General features: G+C 35.2%; 1 protein-coding gene across 1 annotated transcript in view; it reads left to right on the plus strand.

Annotated features, from left to right (window-relative positions):
* Top3alpha (topoisomerase 3-alpha) overlaps positions 1-14,705 on the plus strand; it is a 137,838-nt gene that overhangs the window by 107,113 nt on the left and 16,020 nt on the right. The window lies entirely within an intron of this gene.

Here is a 14,705-nt window from a genome sequence, read left to right on the forward strand (position 1 = left end):
CCAGGCGCTACATACGCATTCGCAATTTATCGCCTCACATATTTTTTATGTATATTGATGAAAATAAGTTTTGTCATTTTTTTTAAAACAGGAAAGCTGTATTACAAAAGGAAAAAAAAACTGCCATAACGAAAGATAATCTTCCCTTAAGTCACGACGGGGGGAGCGTGGAATGAAATGAAATCTTTGAATTTTACGTCCCATGGTTATGCCGAGTAGGGTAAAAGAGACGGTGATGATGAGAAATAAATGAAAATGATGGAATGAAGAAAATGGGAGGAAATGGGAGTACTCCGAGGAAACCCACGCACACAGTGTTCATCCACCAGAAAGTTTACTTGACGCGAGCTGGGATCGAACCAAGGACCCCATACATCAGAGATAAACGCACTTCCACTGAGCCGACTCATTTTCGATCATTTTTAAATGTTTATCCCCCTCCCCAACTATCAGGGCTGAACTTGGATTGAAACAGTATCAGAAGTGTCAATGTTTCTCTGATCGACCCCGAAAACTGGATTCAACACTAATATCAGTCATTTTTGATAATTTTTAAATTTCTCTCCCCCTCCCCCTCCCCTACGTTGCATCGTCAAACTGAATAGCCTAAAGTAATCCCTGCCCCTAAACTCATGTATGTTGAAAATTTAATTGAGATCGGTCGGTTGGTTTGAGAGTGATGAAGTTACGAAGGCAGTCACTTTTATTTTAATTTTTTACATATATCTCTACCTCCCCCTTCCCTACGTTGGCTCGTCAAAATAAAACGATAAAAAACACTTAAGGCCCGACCCTCATATATGTTGAAAATTTGATCGAGGTCCCCCCTACAAGTTACGGCCCTGATTATATACGCTCTGGAATTTCAATATGAACACAAAAATTACAAACAATTTTACACTTTCTCAGATAGCAAAGAAACGGAGGGTAATTTCTGAGAAGGTAAGTGCAGTAAATAGTTCACAAACAGAAGTGGTGTGTAATGTTAGTGGTGCTATCAGTGAGCCTTCGTCCTAGATATTAAGCTGATCCAGTAATCATGATCAATCATCAAGCTCAGATGATCTTCCAAAATGTTGGGATCTGGACAAAAAACAAGAATATTGCGATAAATACGAGCGGCTAATTGTGAAAGTTAAGAAGTTGGTGTGCTGGGACCAGACAGAACCGTACAAGGGATGAAGATTTCTCAGCTATGGGCTTCGGTTTGTATCAGTGCCACAGATGTGGTAAATTTGAGCAAATGCTTGTCCTACGTAAAATAATCTAAAACATAAAAAAAGCGCAGCTCATCAGACCTCTGTTAAAATATTGAACACAACAAAACTATGAAGTCTTTGGAAACAATGTGCACTAAAGCATATGAAAATGAAAAGGAAATCATGCGTACATCATCAGAATGGCATACAAGGTGATTAAAAATCATTGTTATTTTGAAGCACTATTAACAGAAGCGGTTTTAAATTTATGCTTGTAAAAGGTACAAAACATCGACAAGGAAATCTATTGATGTTACGAAATTTTAGGACAGCCTGAAGATAAATATAAAGAGCCATCTTTTAACTACCGAGTACTGTGAAATAAAATCAATGGATCAAAGTGTGGAATTCTGCTACTTGGCCGAATAATCCAAGCTTGATCTATGGAGAAAAGGGAATAACAAAATTGTGCAAACATTTAACCTCCACGGAAGGCAAATTTTAAAGTGCTCCAGAAACTACTTGACAGAGAAGAATGTTAACTTATTTCTTTTTTCCTTGCTAAATACTATCAAAATCATCATAATTCGACAAGTGAGTATGAACTAGATTTCTTACAATTGAATTTCTGACACCAACAAGGGCCACATTGCATTTAAATGCGGTGCGAAATTTATTGTTCATAACATTGGTCGGATCACCTCTATGACTTTTAAGCCCACTAGTCACGTGGATTCGCCATCCTGAAAGAGAGTAGTTGGACGACTGATACTAACAGTAAATAAAGAAGGCGTGAATATCTTGGTGCCAGTTTGAAATTCGTTTAAAACAGTAATGAAAGATACCTCTGTTGGAAAAAATTGGTCTGTTTGTGTATTTATTTTATAATGCTAAGCACAGAATACATAATACACAGCTCCTTGCACTTTTGTTGAAATCATAGTAGCCGTTTCGTAATTGGTAATACATCCTTGTCCATATTGTTTACAAGCGCAAAGTTAAGTTAGGTTAAATTACAAGTAAAGTTAATATATTTTAGACTGTACTGTATTTTAGAAGAACAAGTTAGGTTAAATTACAAGTAAAGTTAATATATTTTAGACTGTACTATATTTTAGAAGAACAGTTTAATGAAAACCTTAAAACAAAAGTACAACATGTAATGTACCATTACAGTCCATGTAATGAGATTTTTGTTTGGAGGAGTCCAATATTTTTTGAACATACTGTACTACGCGATTTTTCAAAATATATTTTTTGGTTCATGTAGTATAATCATTAGTTCTTTTTGCAAACCAAAATTAATGTGGAAGCTTTGAATAATTTAGTAGAAATTATATTTTGGGGAACAATATCTTTATTTATTCATTATTTTATTATGAGTCCCGTATATGGACATTTCAGATGGATGAGTATTGAAATTATCATCTTAATGCTATACGAAAACATAGGCCCGCAATTGGACAGAAATTCTTGAAATTATCCACCAATCTGATTTTCGGCAGAATAATTTGGACCCCCTTCGTCCCTCTGATGTGCCCATATCCTACCAAGATCCGGTTTTATCCAGTTTTTGCTATTTTTCATTCGCTTTATAATTTTCCGCCACCAAATCTCTCTGTTCTGATTGAACTGTTTTCTGACGCTCTCGTATCAACGCGCGATAATCCGTATTCTAGAACCGGACAAGCACCGAGTCTCAACGCATTACATCGACGCTTTCAAATTTTAGGATTTTGGCAGGAAAACTAACCAGAAACCAGGTAAAATTAGCTTTATGTAAGAGATGAACAATTGAAGAAGCAGAAGGGAGCCCTGAACAGTAAAATTTAGCAGTGAATTTGCCATTTTAAACAGTCAGCAAGCGGTGAAATATAGACTCTAGTTCAAGTGACGCCATGTTTGGAATCGTAAATAGTGATGGACAGAATTCATATTAGTGTGTGATTTTTCAAAACAGTTTTAAATATTAGTTTTTCCCTTGAAACTCCACCTTTTAAAAATTCCTGTTATGGTTCGTTAGGTCTGTCCTAGCATAGCTTCTATTTGTGTACGTAATAACTGCCTTTTTTTATTATTATTACTAAGATGGCGGTATTCGTAGGCTTCTTTGTGGTTAAATTAAATTTCACAATGTCCCTGTAAGTTAGCACAGGGACTCTCACTTATTCCTGAGTTGATCAAGCATCCAACCGAAATGGGTCGAACAGAGAAATATACATAAGTCGTGAGTGGAACAAAGAATGAATTGATGAAATCGCTAATCTTTGAATTGTAATCTTGTAATTTAGTAATTTCGCTAAAATATGTAAAATTAAAATGAATGATTTTTAGAATTCTATCTTCAGATGCTTGTTATATAATTAACTAATTCATATCGGACTTCCGAAGAGAAACATTAAAGCAAATTAATGACTGTGTCTGTAGCGACAACTCCCAGTCACGACCCCTCTTCAGTTTTACTAGAAATAGGAAAAGAAAGAATGAGAAAGGAGAAGAAGAAGGTTAGAGGAATTTAGAGGGAAAGGAATTACTGGATAACTATGGGAATATGGTGAAGGTATTCGAACAGTTATTAAAAGGTAATTTATATCCAAATGGAATTATTTGAGGGTCAATTTTGAAGTGATTCGGAAGAGCACATGTTCCCTCATACGACTCTGACCTGGATCCAGGTAACTACGCAAGTAGAAGTTGCCCTAACCCAACCCAGGTGACGAGAAGTTTAATTTAATTGTTCGTCTATTGTTTCGAAATGTTGAATAATCTGTATCCAGTATTTGAACTTCAAAAAGGAAGATCGAACGCACATCTGAATCAGCCAAGAAAAAAAATTCGAAGTAATGTGTATTTTCCACAAATAGAAGTTTTGAGATTCCTGAAAAAACTGTGGTTATCCTGGCTCATCCTATTATCCTGGCTTTTCTCACAAAGCCGATTTTGAGTACTTTTGAATCAGTTATCTTTCATAACCTTCGTCATACACTAACACATATGAGATGCTATTACACACTTACCAACATTATCACAGTAAATCAATATTAAATACTATCACTTAAAAACTAAGTTTATCATTCATTCACGCACACTCACATACATACAGGACAACGTATCGACTAGGGATGGCCGGATCCGAAGTTCCGGATCTGATTGGGTCCGGATCTGGATCTGGATCTGGATCCGGATCTCGGATCTGGGTCCAGATCTCGGATTTCTGATCTGGATCCGGATCTCAAATCTCGGATCTGGATCCGGATCTCGGATCTGGGTTCGAAATTCGGATCTGCATCCGAAATCCGGATCTCAGATCTTGATTCTTATCCAAACCCACATCCCACTCAAATTGTGATAAACTTGAATATCAAAAATTCACCGAAAGTAATTTCACGAAGTCCTGACAGTGAAGAAGAAAACAGAAAATTAAGATGGATATTGACAAGTCTATTTGTCTCCTTCATTCTACACTAAAGATCAAATGCTTGCCTTACTAAAAAATAATCTGATTTGACCCGGATGACAATTCGAATGTCGAATCTAGGTCCATCCGGTTGCAGGACCGAGATGAAGTACACACATATTTATATTTGAAACCGGAATACAAAACTCGAATATTTAAAATTCCTTAATACATCTATTTCATTAACAGTTAAGAAAACAAACAGTTAAGAGAAGTATTGACTAGTTTTTACGTATATTTATCTTGCTCAGTCTGCTCTAAATATCAAATGTATACCTTACAATTAGATTTAATAATTATTTAGTAAATCACAATATGAGCACCGAGAATAAACTATGAATTTTGGTGCCCCTTATCTAGATTTGAAATTTCGGATTCATACATAGAATCAGGCTGAAAGATAAATATTTGAGATCTGGACACCAAAACAAGTGCTAGTACCAAGATCGTAGCCGTTTTACCTAGGTAATGCGAGCGGAAGGCGAGCACTAATTCGACATGTACCGGTACTTTGGGGAACACGAGAAACTAAAAACAGATAAATATCCTTTTTCAGGGGCAAGTTGCGCTTTAACATGACTTTTCATGAGTGTTGTGTTCAAATACGAAAACTGTAATGGCGACTTGTTTGAAATAAAAGCTTTTTTTTTTTTTTTTTAAGCAATAAAGTTAGGTCGGTACTTTGGCGAACACGAGAAACTAAAAACAGATAAATATTCTTTTTCAGGGGCAAGTTGCGCTTTAACATGACTTTTCATGAGTGTTGTGTTCAAATACGAAAACTGTAATGGCGATCTTTGACTGATAACTTTTTTAGCAATAAAGTTAGGTACTTTCACATTGAATAAAAATTAGCAAAGCACATTTCACTGATTAGAGTGCTGGTTCTTATGAAAGCTTTCACATTGAACCGAAGATTTCCTCATGTGGGTATCGGATTGCCACAATTCACCTTGCTGAAAGACGTGGTTTATCAGGAGGTCGGCCAAGATTCTTTTGGACTTAGCCTGTAGACTGCTTCTGGTCTCAATTATTCCCATATAACAAGACTAACCATATATAAAGTTGGTTCGAAATGATTTAAAATATCACTAATTGACCTTAAGGGGATAATCGCGATTTAAATATTCGTAAATCAGAAGAGATGTAAAAGTTAAGCGTTAAAATAAATCTGATAATTCCTAATGCAACCTAATGATAGCAATAAAACTCCTTATGTAACATTTTCAAAGCTAAGATTAACAGTTTTGTTCCTGAAGAGGGTTTATGGCAACATAGAATATTATAAATCCAATTATCATAAGTAGTACCTCTGACAGCCCCATATTTCACATCACCATCGCCCTTCATCCTGACAAGTGAGCAATTCACTTACCCACAATGACTTTTCAGGCATTCCAGTGACATCAATATCTCAGTTTGGGTTTGGGATCATGCTTCGGTGAACCTTGACTATCACCATCAGCAGCTATTAGAGAATCAGAACTTATTTCTGTATTAGACAATGTGAGTAACTATAGCTTTTCGTCTATAGAAGACAGAGAGCGTGCCTTACGTGCCCGTGGTCATGGGTTCAATTCCCGGAGAGGCACTCAACAATTTCGATGTTGACCCAGCATCGTGATGACAATTGGGGAGTTATCTTAAGTAAGAGGTAGCGGACTGCAGTCTAGAAAGCCGGCATTAGGGACTTCGGGTGTCGATGCGTTGACTACACATCCCCACTTTCAACGTAAGCCCGCTGGTAGGAACCAAAGGACTGTCGTGCCAAGAATTTAGTTTGTTTTAATTATCATAAATGGCTTCTTTATTATTAAATTTTATCCAATATTTTCTTTTCAACTAGTTTGGGAAACTCAGAGCTAGCTACTTGTTTTCTTTTTAATTCATGTTCATAGCACAACTAATCACTAAGGAAAAACAATCTTTTCAAAAAAAATTCGCCTCGCGTCTTTCGTAGCTCTAAGTTTAGTTATTTTTAGTTTTCTTTCTTTTTTTTTTTTTTTTTTTCAAGTTGAAGGGCGGTTTATCGTTTTCCCCTCGCTTACCCTATTCTTTTTTCTAGTTTTACCTATGTTTCTTTGCACGGACATTGCGCCTATACGCACGTGCTTAGTGTGTTCGTTTACAAAAGCGGGCCATTTTCCTGCCACTATAGAAAGTAAGAGTGTACTGTATCAGAGAAATATTAATTGACGTATGTAAGTGAATATATCTGTGACGAAGTCATAATTATTCAGTTTTTGCATCGTACATAGTTTCCTCATCCGTATTAATTTCTTCACTCCCGCTTCCTGAATTCCAGTTCTGGTATTCTTTCTTAATGGGGGACTGATGTCTCATGTAGGCTTATTAACTATAAAATCAGCAATAAAGAAAGTACGGTTTAATTTGCACTAATTTTAAAACATTACCTTAATTAAATAATAATAATAATAATAATAATACGGAGCGAGCTCAGGCTACTTGTTAGGATTCTTACTTCGCAATTGGATAATACTGGGTTCAAATTCGGAGACCAGCCATCCTGACAAGATTTTCCAGGGTTGTTCCTCAGTTATACTGGGCAAATGCTAGGTTAGTACCTTGATCTAAGGCTCTGTAGTCCTTCCTTTCATTCCTTTTCCAATGTTTTCATCTGTTGATTACTACAGTGTAAAATGGCCTCTGAGGATGTATCTGGTAGCTTATAGTAAATAAACAATAACGACGTAATATATCTTCAAGAAACGTGTGGGTTAATTTAACTACAGCCTTACAGTCCCAATAGATAGCTAAAGTTTTAATATCAATTTCCTGACTTTTATATACTATTTTCATATTGTTTCAGCTTTCAATTTTCTCATGTATGTTCCCACTGAGAATTGAACCTGAGATCACATGAACAAATGCGAATATGTTAAATATTTTTGAACACTAATATACAAAACACAAAATGCTTCAATGATACGATGCATGGATATGTTTTGGTTACGTCCTGCAATGTATGATTAAAGAAGCCAGGAGGGTGAAGAAAAAATAACAGAAATCTCTTTTATATTTACTCCTTCAACAAACTCCCGACCTCAGAAGGGCAAGCCATAAGTTAGGTAATAGTCATACAACGAACACAACCATATCGCTCTCGTGAAATTCTGATGTGTATGTTTAAAAATCTACTGTTGTTGCACGCCAACCAGTCTATATTTTTTGTTGTATATACCTTCGAAGTGAAAGATATTCATTATTACATTTGTTGGTGGTTGGACTCGTGAGTCAGAAACTACTATTAATAAAGAGTTTGTTTTGTCTACTATCCCTGCGATTAGAAGGGCCTTATTTAACAGATATTTCATTTGTATATGAGAAAAAAAGAAAGTTTATTTTCTAAGAATAAAATAAATATTTTCAATGTGAAGCTAACATTAAGTTTCGAAGAGGAGCTAAACAGAAGAATTTGTTACCATTTATATCAGTTTTCAGACAGTTCACTATACTCTGAAATGGGAAGAAATCAAACTGGGAAACATTTTACTAAAGAGACTTCGACTGAAAGTGCAACATGTAAATATTGCAAGGTTAAAATAAAATAAAGAACAAAGGTAACACAAACGTGTTATGGAAACATTTAAAAGCACAGCAACCTACTATATCAGTGAATCCTAAAAAAAGTTTTAACGAATTTTAGATATTCAATTTTATCATCACAATTTCAGATGTAGGTTTGGATACGAATCAAGATCTGAGATTCGAATTTCGGGTCCAGATCCGAGATCCGAATTTCGGATCCAGATCCGAATCTGAGGTTCGGATCCGAGATCCGGATCTGGGATTCGGATCAGAGATCCGGATCTAGGTCCGGATCCGAAAATTTTTGGCCATCCCTAGTATCGACATGGATGAGAATAATGTAAAAGGAACCTTCTAACTACAATTTGGTGAACATTTATTACATCTATTCTAGAATTAGACACAAATTATTATGAACATGCAATAAACATACATATGAACGTATCAAACTACATGTGAAATTGAACAATAGCCTTGTGATGATATATATATATATATATATATATATATATATATATATATATATATATATATATATATATATATATATATTAACAGAAAGGTTAAAAGAACATTTTATATTTGGATATCTATTTATCTATCTATATATATAAATTTTTTTGAACATGTACGAATTAAAAAAAATATATTTATATTTTACTAGATCATAATTGAATGAAAAAAGGAAAAGAAAAAACTTTTAAAGATATAAATGAGTCTTCTCTCATATATAAAAACTGAGTAAATTTACGAGTCCTATCTCATAGTTAGCGATGAGCGTTAATATCACTCAAAATTATCAAAGCACCCTTTTCTGGTGTCCAAACATTTCATTGTACTTAAATTTTTCGTATACACATACGAGATTAGGTTATTAATCGTAACCGATACATATTATGTCTGTAGATATACGTAGGAGTGCATTTCTCCCACTTTTGGATAACAAGGACAAAGTTTCGTCTCTACTATCATAGCGACTATTTTGCTTCTCTGGTCTTTCCGATTGATTAACTAGTTCCCTGACCAGGTTTACATCACTATCGCCTTATACTTTTAGACAATCACATTTATCGTTAAAATTCGCACAGGTTATGGAGAAAAAAAACGAGAATTTCTCAAGTTCAGAAGGATCTTCGTCGGAGAGCGGAGAGCACGATTACAGAGGTGGAAACACTGGTTGAGATTTAGGATTTGTACAGGAAAGATGGAATCAAAATGTAATTATACAGTAGGATTTCAGTTTACTGGTTTGAGGATAGATTTAGTAATACATTAGGGTTACGTTGACCTGCCTTTCCATGCTACATGCAGTTCTTATAATACAAATAATGTTAATTCTTACATAGATTGTTCAAGAGTGTCACACAGATTGAAAAGAATATTCAACACGCGGCGGTATTTTCTTACATTTTATGTGCTATCGAATATTTTGTGACCGTGGCAACCAAGATCCGTTCGGGGTAAGGTACCAAAACCCTTTACACATATATTCATTTACTCAATTCAATATTATATATTTTACTTCAATATTATATTCACATTCCACACATATTCATATATTCATATCTCAACATATATATATATATTCAATAATTATTCAATCTTTCAAATTATTAACCCCGACAAATTGAGTTTTGAGGTTGCAACACTTTACATTCAAATCCGATATATCATATATATATATATATATATATATATATATATTCAACTGATTTTCCGCGCATAATGATAAAATTAGAATTCTCAAAATATTTTGTTTAAACTGGGAGACATTTAAATAATATGGCACGCACGTAAACACATAATGTGTATAAGTATATGGTTCTAAACTGTTAACACTATTTTTGGGCCCAATACAACTACAACAACCTTTACATTCAGTGTTACCAATGGAAACAAATGTAAGAAAAGTTAATAATTTGACAGAAGATTGTAAACGGATAATGATTAAAGGAACGAAAGCAAAATTTAATAGTAGACCGGACCGTCGCTCGCTATTGCAGTCTGTCAATATGGTGGAAAACATTGATTTCATACTTCACATCAATGAATACCTCTACGAATCGTGTCTCGCGACGTCTCAGTTGGTAATTCATATTCAAATGATACAGTTCAAATGATTGATATATGTCAAGTTCAAAACTCGAGGAGGGGAGGTTAAAATTTAAAAAAAAAAAAAAATCTAGAGGAATAGATAGAGAAAAAGAAAGACAAGCAAAAGCGGCGCCAAAGAAATAAGCTAGGACACTAAAACTACAAAGGTAAGCGGTCGAATTTCAACATGCAACAATCCACAGCCAAATATACTTTTATATGCCGAAAATGGTTGGCCTACTAAAATGCGTAACCTAAAATAAGTATCTCCAAAGCAACAACAAGTCCGTGCGCACAAGGAAATTTTGAAAAAGACAAATCTTTCGGGAAATTCGCCTCCTCACTGTAATCCGGCTGAGACCTTGGAGACTCTGGCACTACCGGGAAGTCAGTGGTGTCTCTAATTTTGAATTTCTAAAATAATAAATAAATTATCCGACCCCTCAGAAACTGAGAAGAGTTCCGAGGAAAGTATGAAAAACTAAAGTAAAATCGATACAATTGAAGAAATCCTAACAGTGACTTGCCAAAATAAAAAAGTTAAATAAAAATAGTTTTTGTACTAGTACGTTGTCTGCCAATCTTATTAGTGGCTCCCAAACCGCAAGGGTGCCAACCTTGAGGTGTCGTTTAATTTCAATCGCTACCTAGTTTAAAACTAAGGAAAAAATGAAAATATTTGAAGGGGAGGGAGGATCGACACCTGGGTACGATAGTCTAGTAATAGATTTACTAGATTATTTGATCCTGTCCACTTCGTCACTTCTACAATAATGAACTTGGTTTGGTCGGGTGACGTGGGAAAAAAAATTCAAAGTTGCAGAATATTGTCCTAGACGCAAGTCAAACGCGTATATTTGAAAGGTACCAATTCTGCAAACAGCTATTCTGTTACGTGATTAACTGCGAAATATCTGGGATCGTTTGTTATATGGCTATTGTTTGTATTGTCAGGCCGGTTGATCAATTAATCGGTATATTTACTATGGAGAAGTTGAGCCACTAAGCTAAATACCAGTCATCGTTTTTTACGTATCGCACCACTCACATATAAGATCCTAACGTGATAATTAATGCACTAAGAAATTTATTATTTTATATATATATATATATATATATATATATATATATATATATATATATAATCAATACTTCGTAGCAAACTTTTCCACTGGGCACATATACACATGGGCGTCCTACTATTTAATCATACTCTTTACAATACATATTTATATATTAATAATATTATCATTACTCACTTATTCATTTATTTACTTTTCTCTACGACGTCGACTTATTTTTAGACATCCTATACTTCCTCGATAAGCCCAAGACTGTTCAAAGCAATCTAACTAAATATATTAAAATCAGCCATTACCATTATCCATTAATTAACACGTGTGATCCTATACGAACAGAACATGAATTTCTTTCGTAACAAACTACGGTATAATTCGCTTCATTTCTTCGAAATTATTGTGTATGCAATGAGAGTTCAATGTTGTAAATAGCATGCAACTATATATCAGGAAACTGTCAACAATGCAATTGCTCACAGAAAGCAACGGATAAAGAGGATTCGTACATGCAACTGGCGACAAATAAACAATGCCATCTAGACAAAAGTTCGAGTTAAGAAAGAACGTGAAGTTTATTATTATTAATATTTTGATTACTAAGTTATATAAATGATCGTGCTTATCCAGAAAGGTAGCTTGCGATGTGGGTTATCTAGAAATCCATTCTTATAGGCCTAAACTAATATTTACTCAGTTAATTGTAAAGGAAGGGTCATTTTCGTATAAACCAGATCACTAAGTATTTGAGTAACAGAATACTAGCAGCGAATGATACTAAATTCGGACGCGGTGGCGCTAGTAGTATGAAAACAACCTGTGCACGACTGAATATTCTTTGCACTGCTAATCATGTTTTTGCACCATTATTGTTAAATATAAGCCATGTACTAGGTAATTACGGTACGGAACTACTATGAAATTCTTCACTAAGGAGTAACGTACTTATTATGACGGACCAGAGAGATAAATAAACAAACAATAATACACTGTCCATCACTAAATATATCATACTTTCACTCACATTTTACTCCTAAAAATCCACATACTTAATTATAGACATGCACATTGCATTCCACGTACCCAAGAAAGCAAATACTGATACATGCAAATATATATTATCACACCACTCAACAATATATGAACCAAACAAGATTTTTGATTTTCACCAATCGGCTCTATGAACTAAAAAGGAGTAAACGAAATAATCAGAGCCAAGTAGCCCTTCTACCAACTAAATCATGTTTTCGAAATACTATTAATGTCACTGAAAAAACATCAAAACTGCTAATGGTAAGGGTCCCTTTCCTGAAGGGAAAAGAACCCTAACGAAAAGTCGTTCAACCCATTTCGGTTGGAACCTTGATCAAGATAGGAGTAAATGAGAGCTCCTTTTTTTCGTTTACACTACCATTATGAGAATCAACTTATCTACAAAGAAGCCTAGGAATGCCGCCATGTTAGTAATAATAATAGTCACAGTTACTACGTACATAAACAGAAGCTATGCTAGGACAGGCCTAACGAATCCTAACAGGAATTTTTAAAAGGTGGATTTTCAAGGGAAAAACTAATCTTCAAAACTGTTTTGAAAAATCACACACTAATATGAATCCTGTCCATCACTATTTACGTTTCCAAACATGGCGTCACTTGAACTGAAGTCTATATTTCACCGCTTGTTGACTGTTTAAAATGGCAAATTCACTGCTAAATTTTACTGTTCATGGCTCCCTTCTGCTTCTTCAATTGTTCATTTCTTACATAAAGCTAATTTTACCTGGTTTCTGGTTAGTTTTCCTGCCAAAATCCTAAAATTTGAAAGCGTCGATGTAATGCGTTGTGGCTCGGTGCTTGTCCGGTTCTAGAATAAGGATTATAGCGCCTTGATATGAGAGCGTCAGAAAATAGTTCAATCAGAACAGAGAGATTTGGCGGTGGAAAATTATAAAGCGAATGAAAAATAGCAAAAACTGGACAAAACCGGATCTTGGTAGGATATGGGCACATCGGAGGGACGAAGGGGGTCTAAATTATTCTGCCGAAAATCAGATTGCTGGATAATTTCAAGAATTTCTGTCCAATTGTGGGCCTATGTTTTCGTATAGCATTAAGATGATAATTTCAATACTCATCCATCTGAAATGTCCATATACGGGACTCATAATAAAATGATGTATAAATAAAGAAATCATTCCCCAAAATATAATTTCTACTAAATTATTAAAAGCTTCCACATTAATTTTGGTTTGAAAAAAGAACTAATGATTATACTACATGAACCAAAAAATATATTTTGAAAAATCGCGTAGTACAGTATGTTAAAAAAAAATAATGGACTCCTCCAAACAAAAATCTCAGTACATGGACTGTAATGGTACAGTACATTAGTTCCCCGGGGTCAGTAACAAAATTTTGTTAAGTAACAAAATTTTGCTAAGGACAGATGATTTGTATCAATAGATGTAATCTTAGTATTGACTCATTCACACCTTCGCACACTCGTTTACGGACAGTATCCGAAATAAACGCATTAAAAACTTACCAGATTAATATGTCGTCGGACCATTTTCACCTTCAGAATAGCTCTAATGAGAAGTGAAATGGACTCATAGATTTCGTGAATAGTAGCAAGTGGAATATGACATCATTCTGCATCCAGTGAATCACTCAGCTCGATGAAAGAGGATGGAGACGAAAATTTGCACTCAATTCCTGTCTCCAAAACAGATCACATGTTCAATTAGTTCAGATCTGGGGATTGGGCGGGCCAGAGGAGGTGTTCAGTTTCATCGTGATGTTTTTGAGGCCATCCCGCAACAGCTCCAGTTATGTGGATAGGGCCATTATCATCCTGGAATCATTGTCCGGAAACATCTAGACCGTAGGATGCACATGGTCCCCTAAAATGGCGATATAAATACGCGCAATGATGCGATCAGTAAGGATCAGCTCAGAACGCACTAAAAACCAGGATAGAACGGCCCACAACATCGTTTCCCTGTTGGTCTGAAACACTGTCGATCATAAGATTCTTTGGGCGTCCGTCAGACAAACATGGCCTATGGTTTGAAATAAAGTAAACGATAACTTATCATATCTCACCTTTCCAGTCATCAGCAGTCCATGTTTCATGTTCGTGACTCCATTGGTGTCATGCTAAAGCGTTTATGGTCCCTTACCAGCGATTTCTCCCGTGCAAACCGACCCCGTATATCAATCTCATGTAACTTGCAGTGGTTTTCCCATAAGTTTTGTGAACTATCCTCATGTTGGATACTGTCCTTCGCAGCAAATCCAATACATTTGCTACTTTTGTCACGATCACAC

This window comes from Thermobia domestica, chromosome 11, assembly GCF_964235325.1.
Source record: "Thermobia domestica chromosome 11, izTheDome1.hap1.1, whole genome shotgun sequence".
NCBI lineage: Eukaryota > Metazoa > Arthropoda > Insecta > Zygentoma > Lepismatidae > Thermobia > Thermobia domestica.